Source organism: Sorex fumeus, unplaced genomic scaffold (genome assembly GCF_029834395.1).
Source record: "Sorex fumeus unplaced genomic scaffold, SorFum_2.1 ptg000013l, whole genome shotgun sequence".
Classification (NCBI taxonomy): Eukaryota; Metazoa; Chordata; class Mammalia; order Eulipotyphla; family Soricidae; genus Sorex; species Sorex fumeus.
The window spans coordinates 21,492,234-21,511,591 of record NW_026606070.1 but is presented as its reverse complement, the minus strand read 5'-3'; the positions used below and the strand labels follow the sequence as shown (position 1 = coordinate 21,511,591).

General features: G+C 33.4%; 1 pseudogene; it reads left to right on the top strand.

Annotated features, from left to right (window-relative positions):
- The first annotated feature begins 7,323 nt into the window (after window positions 1-7,323).
- On the top strand, window positions 7,324-7,421 carry LOC130020885 (uncharacterized; annotated as a pseudogene).
- Window positions 7,422-19,358: the final 11,937 nt, after the last annotated feature.

Here is a 19,358-nt window from a genome sequence, read left to right as displayed (position 1 = left end):
ATATCCCCACTCACATTATTTTATTGTTTGATTTTGTTTAGAACTCACACATGGCAATGCTCATAGCTTACTTTTGGCTCTGTGTTCAGGGATTATTCCCAGATGTTCTCAGATTATATGTCATCCCGAGTCAGCTACATGTAAGACAATTGTCCTATCTGCTGTATTATCTCTCTGGCCTAGAGAAATATCTTGTATAAAGCAGTTGTATTAATAACTAAATATAAAAGGTAAAGGTAAAGGTCCTCCCGTTGATCGTCGATTTGCTCGAGCGGGCCCAGTAACGTCTCCATTGGAGACTTTGTTGTTACTGTGTCTGGCATATTGAATACTCTCGGTAGCTTGCCGGGCTCTCCGAGAGGGGCGGAGGAATCGAACTTGGGTCGGCCATGTTGGCCGCTTGTAAGGCGAACGCCCTACCCGCTGTGTGCTGGAGCGATAGCACAGCGGGTAGGGCGTTCGCCTTATAAGCGGCCAACATGCCCGACCGGAGTTCGATTCCTCCGCCCCTCTCGGAGAGCCCGGCAAGCTACCGAGAGTATCCGATATGCCAGACACAGTAACTAAATATAATGGAAAAGAAATTGCATTAATACTGATTTCCCACTTGGGAAATGTATTTAGTTTGGATGAAATATGTTTTTTAATATTTTAATTGGGGCTGGAGCAATAGTACAGGGGGTAGGGCATTTGCTTTGCACGTGGCTGACCCTGCAGACCCGGGTCCTATTCCTCCGCCCTTCTTGGAGAGCCCGGCAAGCTACCGAGAGTATCTCACCCATAGGGCAAAGCCTGGCAAGCTACTCGTGATGTATTCGATATGCCAAATTCAGTAACAACAAATCTCACAATGGAGACGTTACTGGGCCTGTTCGAGCAAATCGATGAACAACTGGAGGACAGTGTTACAATATTTTAATTGCACTTTGTGAATGGGTTTGTTCCATTATCTTTTATATTTTTTCTCAACTTAGTCTCCAAGTAGCAAAAAATAAAAAGCACTGGAGCCTATTTGTAAATAAAAAGAAATATAATCAGTATTCACATACTAATTAAATTATCATTTTATTAAAAATATTTTATTTGTTATATAAACAACAACAACAACACTGTCCTCCCGTTGTTCATCAATTTGCTTGAGCTGGCCCAGTAATGTCTCCATTGTGAGACCTGTTGTTATTGTGTTTGGCATATTGAATACGTCACAGGTAGCTTGCCAGGCTTTGTGGTGCTGGCTAGATACTCTCAGTAGCTTGTTGGGCTCTTGGAGAGGGGTAGAGGAGTTAAACACAGTTGGGCCGGGCTGGCTGCAGGCAAGGCAAACTCCCTGCCACTGAAATTACTAAATTCTTTTCCTCCTTGAAATTTTAATAATCATTTTTATATTGTTCAGTTTTGAACCTGCATATTAAATCCCATCACCATATTTATGTCCTCCCACATTTAGGCAATCAACAAGCAATTTATGCTTCAGCATGAATAGTACAGCTTATCGGGACCTGATTTCTTCTCAAGTGATCAAGAACCTAATTCTATAACCATCCCTAACTTCTTATGGATAATGAGCAGGGTAGAGAATTTCAACTCCCACACCCTGCAAGATTTCAGTCTGACACCTTGAGGGAGGGAAGTTATAGGCACTTTCTTAGTTGGAAATCGTGGAGGAGGAAAAGAGAAAAGAGAAAAGAGTAAAATACAGAAAAATACTACTTGGGCCTCCATTATTAAGACCCTGATTCAATTAAAACAAGCTGTCTTTGCAATCAGAATAATAATAATGGTCAATAGTTAATAGTCACAACAAAAGCACAGGCTACTGTTGCGCATTGTAATTGGCTATTATATGAACTATCAGTTTGGGTGCTAAGGGACAATTGTGGAACCTGAACTAACAAATAGCCTTACTTATTGGGCATCTGTATTTAGATATTGAACTGCACGGAGTCCATAGATGAGGAGACAATGCGATGGGACAAGTGTGCTAAGGAGGGGATAGCCCAGAATCAGAGATCCAGAAAGCAATAAAAAAAAAAAAATAGACACATTCTGAAAACTTGTATAACCCAGTCCTTTAAACTGTCCCTATGGAGAGCACTGTCCCCTTGCTTGTACTTGCAATAAACATAAGTCACTTTGTGTCTTTTGTACTTTATCTCCTAACTGAATTTGTTCCTTTAGGAAGACAATCAACTGAGTACTTTCATTTCATTGGCACTGTAGCACTGTCCTCCCATTGTTTATTGATTTGCTCTAGCGGGCACCAGTAACGTCGCCATTGTGAGACTTGTTTTTACTGGTTTTGGCATATCAGATATGCCACAGAGAGTTTGCCAGGCTCTGCCGTGCAGGCAGGATACTCTCGGTAGCTTGCCGGGCTCTCCAAGAGGGATAGAGGAACCTAGGTCAGCGGTGTGCAAGGCAAACCACCCTACCCGTTGTGCTATTGCTGCACCCTTCATTTCTTTATTCTTATAAAATTTTCCCTTCAGGAAAAAAATTTTTTCCTGTAAATATTGTCAGATCTAACATATGGTCTTTCCCAGTGTGCTGTCTCAAGTGAATTTTTATTTCCCTGAAGTTAATTTTTGACATGATACTTTTATTTTATGTTAAAACAGTCTTTTAACCCACAAGCTACCTTCTTCTAATTTCTTAAATTAAAATAGGCAAAATATATCTTTGAAATAAATGTATTAAAATGTAGAATCATTTTCTATATCAAATGAGGAAATATAATAAATAATAGTAATTAAAAATATTTCATTAAAAGCTATTTAATTCATTATATGTGACCTTGTTATCACCCTTTATGTATTATTTTACTTCTCTTTAATTAAAAAAAAGAACTAGAAACATAGTTTTGATAGTTTGGAAACCCATGCAGTATTGAAAAGTAAATCTATGAAATTATTAAAACATATTCATATATTAACAAATCATTCCTAATCATTTTTTCTTTCCACAATATTTGTTTATTCAGTAAAATTAAATTTTGATAATCATCTTATAAAAAAAGAAAAAAGAATTGCAGCATTCTATTAAGTAGGCAGCTTAATAAGTAAAGTATTCACCAGGAAAAAAAGTATAGTGAACAATATTACAAAACAAAACAAAAATGATTTTGACACAATTATTCTGAATATTGAATAAAAATAATTGTTGCATTAGAAAACTTAACAAATTATACTTTGCACAATTAAAATTTTGTGCTGTGTCATCTGAGTGTTCTCCAATTTTTCAAAATCTTTCTCTAAGTTTCCCTTCAGTTTTATGAGATTTGATATTTTAATTGACATAATGCTATTAAGGATAATTTTAAACTGTCTCAATAATATCACCACATTTTGGTTCTATTTAAAATAGATATTAAAATATATATATATTTACTTAAATGTGCATTTTTAGATTTCTCATATATTTGCCTTTGTGAAATCATAGCCCTATAAAAAATAAACTATTTCATATTGCTCAGGGACAAGATAGTCTGCCATCAAGAAATTGGATTTCACAAAAGATAACAACTTTTGCATTCTGCTTGCTAGAATATCTCTGTCATCAATAAATATATTAAAACTGAATTTGTAGAAGAGAAAATAGACCCAGAAACTCGCATACCCTCTTTTGTTCCTGATTGCTTTTTTATCTGTGTGGCAGATGGGAGAATTTAAGATACAAGGAAGAATGAACAAAACACAGAACCCAGGCAGCAAAATGACAAAAAGATATCAGGGCTCATCCTGTCATATTCTAAAATCTACCCAATTTTCAATAAATAGCCAAAATTGTAGTTTCCAACTCTTCTTTCTAACCATAAAAATATTCTCTGAAACAAATGGATAGGTGAGAGATGTGATCCTTGCAATAATATGTATTGTACTATAGGCTGAAATAATAGTAATTATAAATAAGCAGTACATTTTGTTCTTGCAAAAGGCAATGTAACAAAGATTGTTTTTTCGGTTCACTGGTCAGTAGGCACAGAGTTGACCGTGAAACAGAACTGTTGGTGTTATTTACTCCTCTTTTCTGTCTATAGATATCCTCCCTTTGACCTGTTCTGGACAAGTATTCTTGATAAATTATCTCTATATTATTATACATTGTCATTGCTCATGAAATAATTTTTAAAAAGTAGTTATGTTATCTCTGGGTAACAATATAATGAGTCATAGCTTAAAAAATTTTATTCTACATGAATGCAATCTTTAAACATCATTATACATATGAATCAGAACACATGTATACATGTGCTTGCACACATACACATGGAGTGAGAGAGAGAGAGAGAGAGAAAGAGAGAGAGAGAAATGGGAAATGGAAGAAACAGATCCTTTTAAATGCCAGCTAACAAAGTATCCCTCTAACACTACTATTTATGTTTTTCGGAGAAAACCATCCTTGAGGCAAGATTTCTAAACCCTTTGTGTTGGAAATTGTACAGAGGGAAAAGACCTAAAGCATACTCCAAGCAATATGAGATGGCTATCTGCAATTGAACTTTCAACTAAGTATCCCATAGGAAAAAGATATATACTAATTAGAATGATAACATGTTACGTTATCAGGGAGATGATAGAAATGAAATATGACTTAGTTCTAAAAAGTTATCTTATCTCAAAATGAAGCCAGAAGGACAACTGAATAGTTATCTATCTCCCCTCACACCACCTTGATGATAAAAAGTTGTCATTTATCTACAGATAAAATGGCCTTTGGGAAAGCTAAAGAATTAAAAGCTGGAATATCAGAGGAGCCCAAATTTTTGTCATACACTAATGTATGACTAATGTGTTCATGTTCAGGTAATATGAACACAGAGCTAAGTTTGATTCCAGACTTTGCAGTGGCCTGCAAACTAGTTCCAACTTCTCTCATAGCCCGTGACATGGTCTGGAAGAATATAAAAAATTATTTCAGCTATTCATGCATGAGTATATCCTGAAGAAGCCCAGGAGTTCAGCAGAGAAGTTCCAGAATATCAGTGGAGAACTGAAACTTTATCACAATAACTATGAAGGGTATGAAAATGAAAGCAGCATAAAAAATCAAATTCTTAGAAATAAATTTAACCACATTAGCGAAGTATCAGTACTACAAGGAGCATGATATTTTGATTAAATAAACTGAAGGCACAAAGAAAAGACAAAATTGCATTTCACAGCAAATTGAATAGACATAGAAGGTGTTACGCTAAACAAAATGGGTTATAGGAAGAAAGCAAAATTTGTATTATCTCAAGTGTATGTGAAATATAGAGACAGAAAATAGAAGATGACCAATGTCAAAAATCTATGACTTTGCCAACAGAGCTGAGATGGTGATGGTGATGTATGGCTAAGAAGGCAAAAGAAGGGAATTAAAGTGAATAGAGAGTAAAGTGGTGACAATGGTGGACAGATATTAACACTTTAGTGATGGATGATTGCCTAAAACATAAATACTACTACTATCCATTTACCTCAACAAATATATACGTGTATATTATATGTACATAAGTAAATATAAACATGTGTATAAATATATATACATATCATATATGTGAGAAGATTAATATAATCCAAGCATTTATACACTTTAGTTTAAAATTATTATTTTTATATTCTGGCAGTATTATATCAATTGTTGAATTTTTTACTGTAATGTTTTTATAGCAATATCTAATTTGAAGCCGCAGCCGACCTCCACTACCCAACCACTGCCATGCTCCAGGCCATTTTCTGGACTGCGTGGCAGCCACACGACACATCATAAGACACTCCCTTCCCATTTTCCATAATTACCACAACAATTTGATGGTGTTCAGACATTAGGCAGCAAATCATAGAGAGAAATATATGTATGTATATGTGTGTGTATATGTGTGTGTACACACACACACACACACACACACACACACACACACATATACCTCTCAGAGAGCCCAGCAAGCTACAGCAGAGCCTGGCAAGCTCCCCGTGTTATATTCAATATGCCAAAAACAGTAACGATAACAGGTCTCATTCCCCTGACCTGAAAGAGCCTCCAATGGTTGGGAAAATGAGTAAGGAGAGGCTGCTAAAATCCCAGGGCTGGGACAAACGGAGATGTTACTGGTGCCTGCTTGAGTAAATTGATGAACAAAGGAATGACAGTGATACAGTGACACCGTGATCTAATTTGAAGATTTTAATTTTAATTTGTGCAAAAATCCATTTTTATATAAATTTAAATAATCCATTTTATATAATTAATTTTTTATATCCAATTTTCATATAACTTCAGTTTTCTTGGTGTTTTGTTTGTTTGTTTGTTTCTTAACAGTAACATGGGCTGGAGCAATAGCACAGCAGGTAGGGCATTTGCCTTGCATGTGGCCGACATGCCGACCCGAGTTCGGTTACTCTACCCCTCTTGGAGAGCCCGGCAAGCTACCGAAAGTATCTTGCCTACACGGCAAAGCCTGGCAAGCTACCCATGACATATTTGATATGCCAAACACAGTAACAAGTCTCACAATGTTACTGGGCTTGCTCGAGCAAATTTATGAACAACGGGAGGGCAGTGACAGTGACAGTTTTACGATAACTAGTGACAATTCATTTTCTTATCAGTTTTTGATTCTGTGTTCTTGGTTCTGAATAATAGCTATGCAAGATACACTAGAAACACCAATATCCTATAATCAAATCAATAATTTAGAAGCTAACCATCACTGAAATACCATTTATTTCCATTTTTTCCTACTATTATGATGCTTTTTTTTTAGAACACCATGCTTTATCCCAAGTTTCCTTGAGGGGCCTCCTTTTTTGATAAAAGCTGAACTATAATTTTTTTCCCTTGGAATCCCTAAGACATTTAATAAGTTTTAGCTTCTCAATTTGCATGTCATACTTTCATAATAAGCTGATATGCATGAGAAAATTTAGCTAAAACTCTTGTGTTTATCTAGTAATGAATATTTCCCCATGTCTTTCTTCCTGTCTTTTTCTCCTCCCTTCCATCTGCTTACTTTACGTGCTTAGCACTGTGGCACTGTAGCACTGTAGTAGTGTCGTCCTATTGTTCATCTATTTCCTAGAACAGGCACCAGTACCATATTCATTCATCCTTGTCGTGTGCTAGTGTAGCCCAATGGCATCTACTAGCTCCAGGAACACGAAGTGAGACTTGTTGTTACTGGTTTTGGCACATCAAATATGCCACGGGGGGGCTTGCCAGGCTCTGTCACGCAGGCAGGTTACTCTCGTTAGCTTGCCAGGCTCTCCGAGAGGGACGGAAGAATCATGAGTCCAGGTTGGCCGTGTGCAAGACAAACGCCCTACCCGCTGTGCTATCGCTCCAGCTCTCTTCAACAGCACATATACTAAAATTTGGAATGATACAGAGAAGCTTAGCAAGGCCCCATGCACAAGGATGACGCTTTAAAAGTGCTTATTTTACGAAAAGTCCTATCCCCTAATAGCATCATATTGTGAGTTAGGTTTCAACACATGAACTATTGGAAACACAAATATCTAGTATATGGCAATACATATGTACTTGTAACTATATGTCTAGGTTAATTATATTTACTACAACACAAATGCTACATAAATAGTTGCTACATCATACTGTTTTGGAAATTATGACTACAAAATTAAGTTCGTAAGTGATCAGCATATATTCAACAATCATAGGTCTAAATACAAAGTAGATATTTTGGATGTGTGGTTGACTGAACCCATAATTACAAAATTTAAGGCTATGAAGGACAAACAATATTAAATTATAGTATTCTTATTTTCAGATATATGACACTTTTTTCAGATATATATTACTGTTTTGGGATGGAGCAATAGCACAGCGGATAGGGTATTTGCCTTGCACGTGGCAGACAGGTTCGATTCCTCCCTCCCACTCAGAGAGCCCAGCAAGCTACTGAGAGTATCTTGCCCTCATGGCAGAGCCTGGCAAGCTCCCCGTGGCACATTCGATATGCCAAAAACAGTAACAACAAGTCTCACAATGGAGACGTTACTGGTGTCCGCTGGAGCAAATCGATGAACAACAGGAGGATAATTCTACAGTGCAATACTGTTTTCAAATTATTCAATGCTGTGTTGTAAAGTCATATGATTTAATCCAATAACTTTGTCCCCACTCATTAGACTAGTTTTATAATGCATATGATATACATCCTGATTTATTTGTTTTAAACGTATTTAATTTGAAATTCCTGCCTCAAACCTCGTTGATTTTTCTTTATCTTGGGAGAGCGTTCTGGGTATGAAACTCTTAACAGCCACAAAAGGAAAAAAATAAAGAAGGTACAAGTAAATGAAGAATAGACAAAGGTCAAGCCACTAATTTTTCTATAATTTTTCTAATTCTAATTTCCTGGCCATTCCTTTAAGTGACAAGCTGCTATTGTGACAGAGAAAAACTAACATGTACAATAGCCACAAGACTGCAAAGAATATGATAGCTTTGCCCAGATCCAGCAGTATGCTCTGAGCACAGCTGGGTGTGGCCCAAAAACTAAATAAAAAGCAGAAATAAAAAAGAAATTACCAAACATCTACAACAAGAAACTATGTTTCTATTTTTCATAAATGTATGCAAATGAACCAGACATAAACATTATCTTCAATATGATTCATTACAAAAGTTCAAAAGTAGGCAACTTTGATAAACGGTGATACTAACTTAAGAACCAAGATAGGATCAGAAAATGACATAATGCAGTCTTCTGATATGCACGTACCAGTTCATAGTTTGATCTCTGAGATAGTTCTGAGAATATTTCCACTCTGTTATCTACCTTTAACATTCATTTATGATGCTGTTGTTTACTGTAGATAAGTGTTAGTTTCAATAGTTTAATTTCAAATAAATTCATGGAATGGAGAGATACTTCATGGAATAAGGTGCTTGTTTTGCATGCAGCCAATGCCAGTTTGATCCCCAGTACTGCAGAAAGGCCCCTGGGTACTTACAAATCAGGAGTCATTTGTAACCACAAAACCAGGAGTATCTCTTGAGTACTGCCATATGTCCCACCACCCCATTAGTGAATTCATGAAACAAAACTAAATTAGATTAGGTGAAGTAAATTGGACTACTTTAATGTAAATTAAATCAGCTTAAACATTAGTGAATTGAGAGGTCAAAGCACAAAACTGGAAAAGATAGGCTATATCTGAAAATCCAGAATAAAATTAAAATAATGTTAAAAAACTGCAGTGATAAGTAAAATTGAAACAAGAAAAATATAAATAAACATTAAAAAGCCAAATAGAGAATTTTTGTATATTGAAATATCATTGGAATGACTAATAAGAAATTAATGTTCAATAAAATTATATGACATAATTTGTACTACTATTTAATAAAAGAAATGAAAAGACATGTTAGTCAATAGAAGTTTTAAAAATTAAATATTTAAGCTACTGCATTCCTAAAATATAAATATAAACTAAATGTAACAATCAATAAAATAAAATGCAGATTTTTGCAACGAATATGTGAAAGAATTCTAGAATGTTAGATTAAGTTACAATTGTCAGAGCAAAAAGATTAAAGCTTTAACTATAGTAAATACCCATTAGTATAACTAGTGAATACATTCTACAGCAGATAATATTGCCTTCCATGTAGTTCATCCAAGTTTGACTGCCAGTCTATGGCCCCCCAATGCTGCTCCATGAGCACTGCCAGGAGTGACTCTGAGCACAGAGCCAGGAGTAAGCCCCCAGGAAGTGCTGGGTGTGACAAAAAAATAAAATAAAATAATTAAATAATATAAAAATAAAACAAAAAAGTAGCTGTAATGTATCAAAATGACAACATATTGATTTTTATAGTTTGTTAAAAAAAGGCAATTGGCACAAGACAGTAGAATGGAGTTAGATACACAAAACACTTAAAAGACTTATAGTAAGAAAATAAGCAAGCTAATAATATGAATCAATTATGAAGAAGTTATAATTCATAACAACTGAGAGAATGTGATATCACTTAAGGCTTAGTGTAATATCACTTAAAGAAGCACATAATGCCAATGAAGACTATACATAAAAAATAAGCTCCGGAAGCAGTTTCTAAAATTCTATTTCTGTAAAGAAAATAAATTCCTAAAGATGAATTGAAGAGTCCAGAGAAAAAAATTCAATAGCATAAATATACATTAATGCATTAATATACAGAATTACATTAATACATTAGTATATAGAATATACATTAATTTTATAATATGTCATATAAACAACAAGAAATTTGTCTGATATGGTTTCCAAAGGGAAAAAAGTGTGAGAGGAAGAATAGCATACAATAGAAGGAAATTGTAAAAGATATATGTGTTTTAAAGTCACTAGTAATTATGTTTAAGAGAAATGTAAATATAATTCTATTTTATCTTTGTTAATATTAAAATTCTTGGCAAACATACAAAATCAAGAAGGAGGGAAACAAATATAGAGATGCATACTGTCCAGATGGTTTCAATACCACGTTACTATTTTAAGGGAATGTCCTTGTGGCAGCTTCTATCTCGCAGAAGCCTAATACACATTCCAAGAAAGGGGAAAGGGTCAGGAGCTTTTTCAAGTGTGAAGAGAAAACTTGGAAATGAGCTAAAGGCCACATCTTCTTGATAAGCTACTCCAGCATCAAGAATATAAGAGTCTCAGAATACAGAATATGTTGCGAAATATTTCCCTAGTGACTAAGTTTAAATTGTAAATTACTATAATTCATCTAATGTAAATATGTATCAAAATAAAGGTAATTAAGAATATATGGTTTTAAAGCATGCTTTTAAGCCAATATTTTTTAAACTAAAGGTAAACTAAAACATTTAAGAAATTTACACAATGGATATGATTAAACAATGTGTTCTGACCGTAACAAAATTGGGATTGGTATTAAAAATGAGAAAAGATGAATTTAAAATGAAATGGTAAAATTGTTGATCCAGGGAAACGGCTCAAAGAGTGAGTGCTTAAGTTTCACATGCAGAAATTCTGCTTCTGATCCCTAGAATAGCATGGAACCTTGTTAACCACCAGTAACAACTCCTGACCACTGTGCTGAGAGTAGCCCCTGAACACCACCTTTTGTGACTCAAAGACCTAAAACCAAACTTGTGTGCTTGGGAACCTATAAACAAAATAACAATTAGCAAATGAATTAGAGTATCAATTTAGTTGTAAAAAAATACATACTGCACTATAAATGCTAAGAATACCAAGAAGCTTCAGCTGTCCTTTCCCTAATCTCTTTGAGTTTACCTAGCAACAACCATCAGCCTTGTAATGTAATAGAATATGTTTTTAAATATTTCCAATTGCCTGGCTTCAAACCACAATAAAGAACTCCATGTGGAGCAGAGACTTCCTTACACTTCCCTGTCCAATTAGTGACACAGAAATTTGTGAACAAAAATATAGTTGTCAATGTGGCTGAAACTAGAAACCCTGTATTTCCCACAGTCATCTTGCATACATATTCATAAGTTAGAGCCGACCAAAATACAAAATTGAATAAGAATTCAAAGCCCTGTAAATGAAGATATCATTGCTTATCAAAATTCGCAATAACCAGACTAAGAGGGAGAGAGATAGTCAGAGAATAGGCCCACAACAAGTAACAGAGTTAACCGGTGGATTCTGGGTTCACACAGTCTTTCAGACAGCAGCCTTTTGTATAAAGAATCATCAATTTTTGTATACAAAGTACACAATGTACCAAGACACTCACTGAAGTTGTTTCTAAGACTGCAGACCACACATTTTCCTATTAGCTCCCCTTTATGTTGACCTTCAGGTAAACCTGTGTTCTAGGATTTGCCACGTAGCTTTTGCCTATTACTTCTGTGTCCAAGGCTACTGTGCATTGTTATTGTGCATTTTCCCTATTCTTACATTTGTAACTTTTGCTTACCCAAATCTTTTCATATTCATGCAAGTCCTAATTTCTATGGCAAATTCTTTAGCTGTAGAACATTTAGAATTCTATTCTAATTGAACTCTACCTAAAAAGTTTACAACTCTATATAACTTAATATAACTACCTAATAGAGTTTAAAAATATAAAATATCTAATATTGAATACAACTATTGATACCTAAAACATATACAAAATTTATTAGTTCTTATAATGAAATATATTGGCAAATGGAAACCTAGTCTTAAGTCAATAACTTATTTTAAAGTCTGCATCATTGGTTAGAAATCCTCAAAGAAAGATAAGAAATCTTGAAAGCAACTCACATACACTTAGCCTAAAATCTTTTTTATATACGTTGGGTAGTGATAAATGGTCAGATTATACTACTTTAGAATCTACTGTAAGCTTAGTTGTCACTGTTGCAGTTAGTAAGGTTTGCAGCTGCTGTCCCAGGTCATTTTATGAAATGCACAAATAAATAATCATGATTATGCTACAACTGAAATTCATTAGAAGTTTAGGGGCCAGAGTTATTCTATTGACCACAATCTACTGATCTGGTTTTAGAAAAGTATGTTAAAGTAAATAAAAGGAAGACAATTTAAGAATCTATTCTACTTTGCATTATTCAATTTTAGCTTGCAAAACTGCTCCTTAAAAAATCATTTTTATACTTTACAGCCTTATTCATTGATATTCTAAGTTTGATCACACACATACACATACACACCCTCACTCATTCTCTCACAATCTTTCTTCTAACCTATTAAGTAACTTTCATATTATGTTTCTGATTTGAAATGATAAGTACATTTTCAATAAAAAACTAGTTCCACATACCAATTGACAAATTATGCTAACTTAAGTACTTATATTCTTTTATGCCTTAGCTCATTATATACTCCAAATACCCTCCCACATTTGTTATGGAACCTGCTTAATGTGTGAGATCCTCCAGTGGTAAACTGTCAAGGGAAACAATGGTACATGAAATTCAAATTGATGGAGCCCCACCAGACTGAACTTTAGCTTGTCAAACAAATGTGAAGATTTATTCCCTTTGCTCCATTCTAGTAATATAGCACTTTCAGAGTGAAAAATAGAAACAATAAATGAGAGTAGTGTTTTAAGAACCTGACAAATTTGTTAACATTCACATCTTGTGGATGTCACCTCTTTTAAGAAATTAAACCTCAGATTTATTTGGTTACTCTTAGAAGAAAACAAATTATTGAGCCATTCCCACCAACATTTGTAATTCTATCCACAGGCAGCTTTAGTGGCTTTCCGTCATTAAGACTGCATTCTGTAGCTGCTGTTGTCAGTTAAAGTCACAGTAAACATTGCTGACAGCCAGATGTTCCTTTCTTATACCATAGCCCAACTGCTTAAAGTAGATCATTAGCTGCCTTAAGTACAGACTCGTTATTTGCAGGACTCAAAAAACCAAAAATGTGCAATTCAAGTGTCTCTAATAATTATTTTTGAGAAAAATGATACTTTGAGTGAATTACATTTCAAGTTAAAAATCCCATTCTTAAATATTCAATGCAGTTAAACTACTACTGAATATTTATATCACTGTTTGAACAGAGAATGGCTAAGAGGATTTGTGCTTTCCTCCATGTGACATGCCATATTAAAAATTTTAAAGCACTATCAGTCAACTACAGCTGTTGATTATTCACTTACACTGAGATTAAACTTATGGATTTAAGGTAAATGGCAAGCTTCATGTTAAGCAGATAATATTTTCATCTTTAAATTAATTCAGGTGAGTATTTTTAATCTATACTTCACTGAGATATATGGCTGTAGCCTAGTTTCATTAAATTCCCTAAATTTAAATTCTTTAAGTGTTTTTAAGTCTTGATTATAATTGTTCATGTAATATTGTTTTTTGACAGAAGAAACAGGTCTATAGAAGCTGTTGGATTAAAAAAAATGGTTTCACAGTCTGGGAGGTAGTATAAAAGTTTTGAGACCCCAAACAAATGCTCTGTGAGTGCTACCAAAAGTAGTTTCCCAGGTGGCTCCACTAATATGGGACAATGGCTCAAAATAATCACTAATAGAAAGTAATTTTGATGACCTAGGATTTAAGTTATATCTTTTTAAATAGGTTTCTTACATCCTATCACCAATGATAACAAAATGATTTGTGTTTTAACTTGTATTCTGAAAAGTCTGTTACTCTTAAAAGGCTTTAAATGAATATTTAGAGTGGGATTTAAAAGAAATGAAAGCAGAATCATTTCTTTTCTTGAAGTCAGACAAATTATGTGACAGGTGCATATATTGAAAACCAGAAATTGTCAATATACTTATAATAATGAATTGTGACCATATGACATAAACAACTATAAAGACTTATTTTCAAAATTATGATGCAATCATATTTTCTCAGGTTCTTTGTCAGGGACCCGACTGTTATTTTTAACTATAAATCATTTATAAGCATGCAAACATGTTTTCCCTGAGATTTTGAGTCTTTCATAGTTTAGATGGCATTCTCCTTCAAAGTATTTAAAAATCACAAAAATCAAATTTTTGGAGCACATTCTCCTAACAAGTAGGTCTGGTAGAGGGCAGAAAATAACGAATAAGGCAAATTCTGAATTATTGTGTGTAATATTTAAGTTGGGCTGGAGCGATAGCACAGCGGTAGGGCGTTTGCCTTGCACGCAGCCAACATGGCCTACCCGAGTTCGATTCCTCCGCCCCTCTTGTAGAGCCTGGCAAGTTACAGAGAGTATCTCGCCCGCACAGCAGAGCCTGGCAAGCTCCCCGTGACATATTAAATACGCCAAACACAGTAACAACAAAGTTTCCAATGGAGACGTTACTGGGCCTGCTCGAACAAATTGATTAACAATGGGAGGACCGGGACTGAATATTTAAGTTAAAAATTAGAGAATTCATTTTCATAAAAAATGAACTGATACTTAACCTCCTATATCTTTAGTTTTATTGTTTATAAAATACCTAATATAATGTTAGTTTTAAGAAATTCAAACAAGTGAACCATATAAATAATAATGCAATGGATTAAATGGGATAAGATGAGTGTTCGTAATTTACTTTTAGTAGAATCAAACTATTAAATGCCTGAGGTTAATTTCAGTTATCTGCAAATCAGATGATTTTACTTTAGTACCAGGTTCATGCCAAATTCAATCAACTTATTCAATGACTGAATAAGTAGCAGTACTCCTATATTTCAAATAAATAAATAACAGAAACCTATATAATAAGTTTCTTGGGAAAGTTGAAAACCCAACTATTCTCTCTTTCTAAAGAATGAAGAGATAGGGGATGGTAGTCTTGATCAAAATGTTTATTTGCAATCACATGGAAAATGTGCCTCAGGAATTAGCCCCTCAGTGATTTTCATGGTAATCGTAGTACCCTCAATCTGTCACTAACCTTTTCTAAAAATGTGTTTTCCCGTTCCCTTTCTTTATGGTTTTATAAATTTGTGAAACCCCAACTTGACCATGCAGACAACATGTTGTTTTGTGAACAGGAGTCTTCCATTGTCCAAACTGATGCAATGTTATCAATAATACTTTTTCTCTAAACCTGTTAATTTATATCTTATTTGATTGGGCCTGGCTGATCTGTCTGAAAATGTGCACTAAATTGCAGTCAGAGGTTGTTGTCATTTTGGTGATAGCAGTTATGTGGTGATAATAAGTAATAATATTGTACCCCTGAATATATAAGCATTTGCAATTTTGTTGACCAATGTTACCTCGATTAAAAATTAAGCAATTTAATCTTTCATTTAAACATAGACTAATATGTGCATAATACTGTTAACTTGATTTTTTTCTATATTTCTGTCACATCTTAGATGATTCTTTTCTTTGTTTTCCTTGCATCTTTTCTATAGTGAAATAATTTAATTCACATTTAACTTTTATTGTTTACTATATTTTTATTACCAGTGGATTGCACTTAACATTTTACCATTATTACATTCTAATTTGAATTCATACCACTTTCATTTCAATAAGACATGTGTTTCTGATCACTTATGGCTTCTCCCCTATATCATTTCAATTTTAAATGCCACAAAATTACATTTACTCATAGTTTATAAAATTGTTAAGCAATCATTTTAATGCATTAGCCTCTGAAATCACTTATAAAACAAAATGAGTAATTACAAATCAAAGTTACAAAAGTGCTTTCTCTTAGACTAATAATATTTGATGTCCTCAATTATGAAAAAGACAAAACTTGTTATAAGCCATTTTTACAACAATGCTACTTTTCAGAAATTTTTATTTGCTTTATTAGTAATACCATTATTTATGTGGTTTTTGTTAATTTTATTGTGTTCTTTTATTACAACCTGTAGGAATACAGTTAGAATTTATTTCAGGACAAATCTATTCTCAATTTTTGTTTACATAGAATTACCTTAATTTGTCCCTCATGTTAAGAAATGTTTTATTAGGTATAAATGCTTCCATTGCTTAAAACTAGATTTTATTTTTTTTAGAAGCTATGAATTTCAGTTACTGATGCGAGAACTATTTAATCTTGGGCGGTATATTTCCTTATTCACACTTACATTGCTGATAAATCAGTTTGCAGATTTGACTTTTACATTTTCAACTTCATCCTTTAGAGGAAAAATTTAATCAACCAACTTCCATAAGTTACAACAGTCAAAAAGACAAAAAAATGCAGAGTGCAAGCAAAAATCTTAAACTGAAATATGTTATTTTAATCACTGGTAGACTAGAAACATCAGTGATTGGCATTTTATCCCCATAGCACTTTGACTGTATCAACCCACTGCCTTCTGGTTTCCAAACTTTTTGAGAAAAAAGTCTAATATGTGTTGAATCACTGTTCTCTTTCTTCTTGCAAGATTATCATGCTGTTCCTATATCTTTACTTAATGTGAACCTTGATGCAAATCTCTTTGAAATCATCCAATGTGGAGCTATTAAAATTTTTGGATATTTTTTGGGTCTTTAATAATATTCCGTATTAAATTTGTATGAACGGCTGCTGCTTTTAAAATCATGTTTTTTTCACAATTCATAAGTCTGCACACATTTTTATTTTTCTCAGAAGCATTCTTTTTATTTTATAATAATCTCCTAGAAGTTGGAGAAGCCATGAATGCAGTGGACAATAGAGAGAATTTTTCAGTATGTGACTATCATTTCTAACACACAACAGTTTTTCCGCTAAGGCTGTGTATTAGTTTAAACTTTACATTGCCACCATATTTTAAACAGAAAATAAACTCATAAAATTTAGGAATAAAATAAACTCATAGAGGAGATGGGATGTAGTTCAGCGGTTTTGTATGACTCAGATGCTCTAGGATGTACACACAAACCTTACCTACCCTTCGAGTGACTCTCAAGACTTGGAAATCCTCAGTACCACTAAGGTCTCAGGACCCACAGGACCAGTAGATCTCTACATCTTCACAATCAAAGACTGCATCCTTTGACCCAGGTAACAAATATTTCTAGAAGTGTACCCTGGGTCCCCAGAACCACTGTTTGAGAGGAGCCCACACAAAAAAGAAAATATACACAATAATAAAGTTCCAAAAATAGAGCAATTTTAATTACATGCAATTACAAATATAAAGTATAAATATTTGTAGATTCATCTTATCTCTTAGTTCCGAATCACTGCTTTCTGAAGGTGATGCTAAATTGGCAATTTATTAAAGCACTAATGTTTAATTTCTGTATCTAATGCTGTTGATGCATTTTTTTCAATATTATGGACATCTAATAGTTTCTTGACAACTTTTGGCAACCAACCTAGTATAACCACAGTTATTAATTTATTTAATCAATCACAGAACACCATAAATAACTCTTGTGCTTTATTTGACTTTCTTCCTATTGATACTGTAATTTTTTTCTTGTCACAAGTTAACTTATGCCAATTTATATATTGCCAATAAGATATTTAAGTTCTATGGAAAGTATGAATGTATTTCTAATTTCTGAATTCTTGTGAAATATTATCCGTTATTATTAAGGGTATACTTGTTTTAAAGATATTTTATAAAGCATTTACAGACAATACTGTAAAAATACATACCAATACATTATACCTAAAAATAGCAACATTTAAAGATATTTATAAAGTATCTGTTTTTTCAGTAATTATTAAAACAATAATTATTTTAGTAGCCTAACCTATTTGTGTGAATTAATGTTATTATATGATATCAGTTTTTTAAAAATTAAAATGACATTTTCTCTAAATGCTTAGTAAATAACATTCAAATTGATCATCTTTTAAAGTCCGACTCAGATACCAGTTTTTATGAATAAAAAATTGTCTCAATTATTCTATTGCAGAATAAATCTAGCATCATATTAACAAAATTAGACTCAATATTCTTAGTTGAAATAAAGGGATACAGAGAAAATATAAAAGGTCCAAAGATTGAACTCTTAAATTTGCCAATATAGATTAAACCCAAAAGTGTTCTTAGATCATTTCTCATCCAGACAGAAAATTATGGATAAATCTTGATTGTTACTTTCAAAAATTATATATGTTACCTTTAAAAGTTGTATATGTACTAACTACTCTATTTCAGGAAAATAATGAGGATGTAAAACAAGACTTGCAGTAAATTGCTGTAACAGTATATTTGACCATATTGAAGTACACTAACTGCCGTGGAGTTCAATAAAGCAATAGCCAGGGCCTCCCTAAAGAGAAGAGAAGTATCAACCACAGAAAGATTATTATGTTGGCAATTCAATTTATCTTTAAAGATACTTTTACAGATTTTGCCCCTTTTGAGATAAACACACACTTTCAATTGTAAAGACACATGCTGATGAAGTCTATTAGAAAACACATCCTAGTGAAATTTTGAATATTAAAATTTGTCCCATATTGTTTCTTTTTTACATTTGGCATGGAAGATGGTATTACCAGAAGGAAGAACGTTATTATGAATTTTATTTAAATTAATCTTAAATCCATATGTTAATTGAGTTGTAAGTGCTTAATAAATAGTGCCAGTAATTATAATCAGGATCTTAACATTTAAAATACTATATGTACCGATTTACCTTTAATTAATCTCAGGTGCTTAGAAACAGTTGCCAGGAAGAAAGAGCTATTTAAAAGCAAAATATGTAAACTAGAAAAATAGTCAAAAAAAAAAAAACATGGTTTTATTTATTTATTTTTTTGTTTTAGTGGAACCCCGCTAGATAGTCATGTACTTTCTTTAGGAGAGATTTTATGTATTCAAATTCTAAAAATGTACAAAAGAATCAATAAGCTGACTATCTGGTTCAAGAGATGATATTTCAGAGGACATTGCTACAGTAGATGTAGTATCCTAGACTGAGCAGTGTGAGAAGCTGCTGAAGTTTCCTACTGTAATGTGATGATTTCATACTGGATTCTCAGTCTTCAATACAGAAGTAAAATTC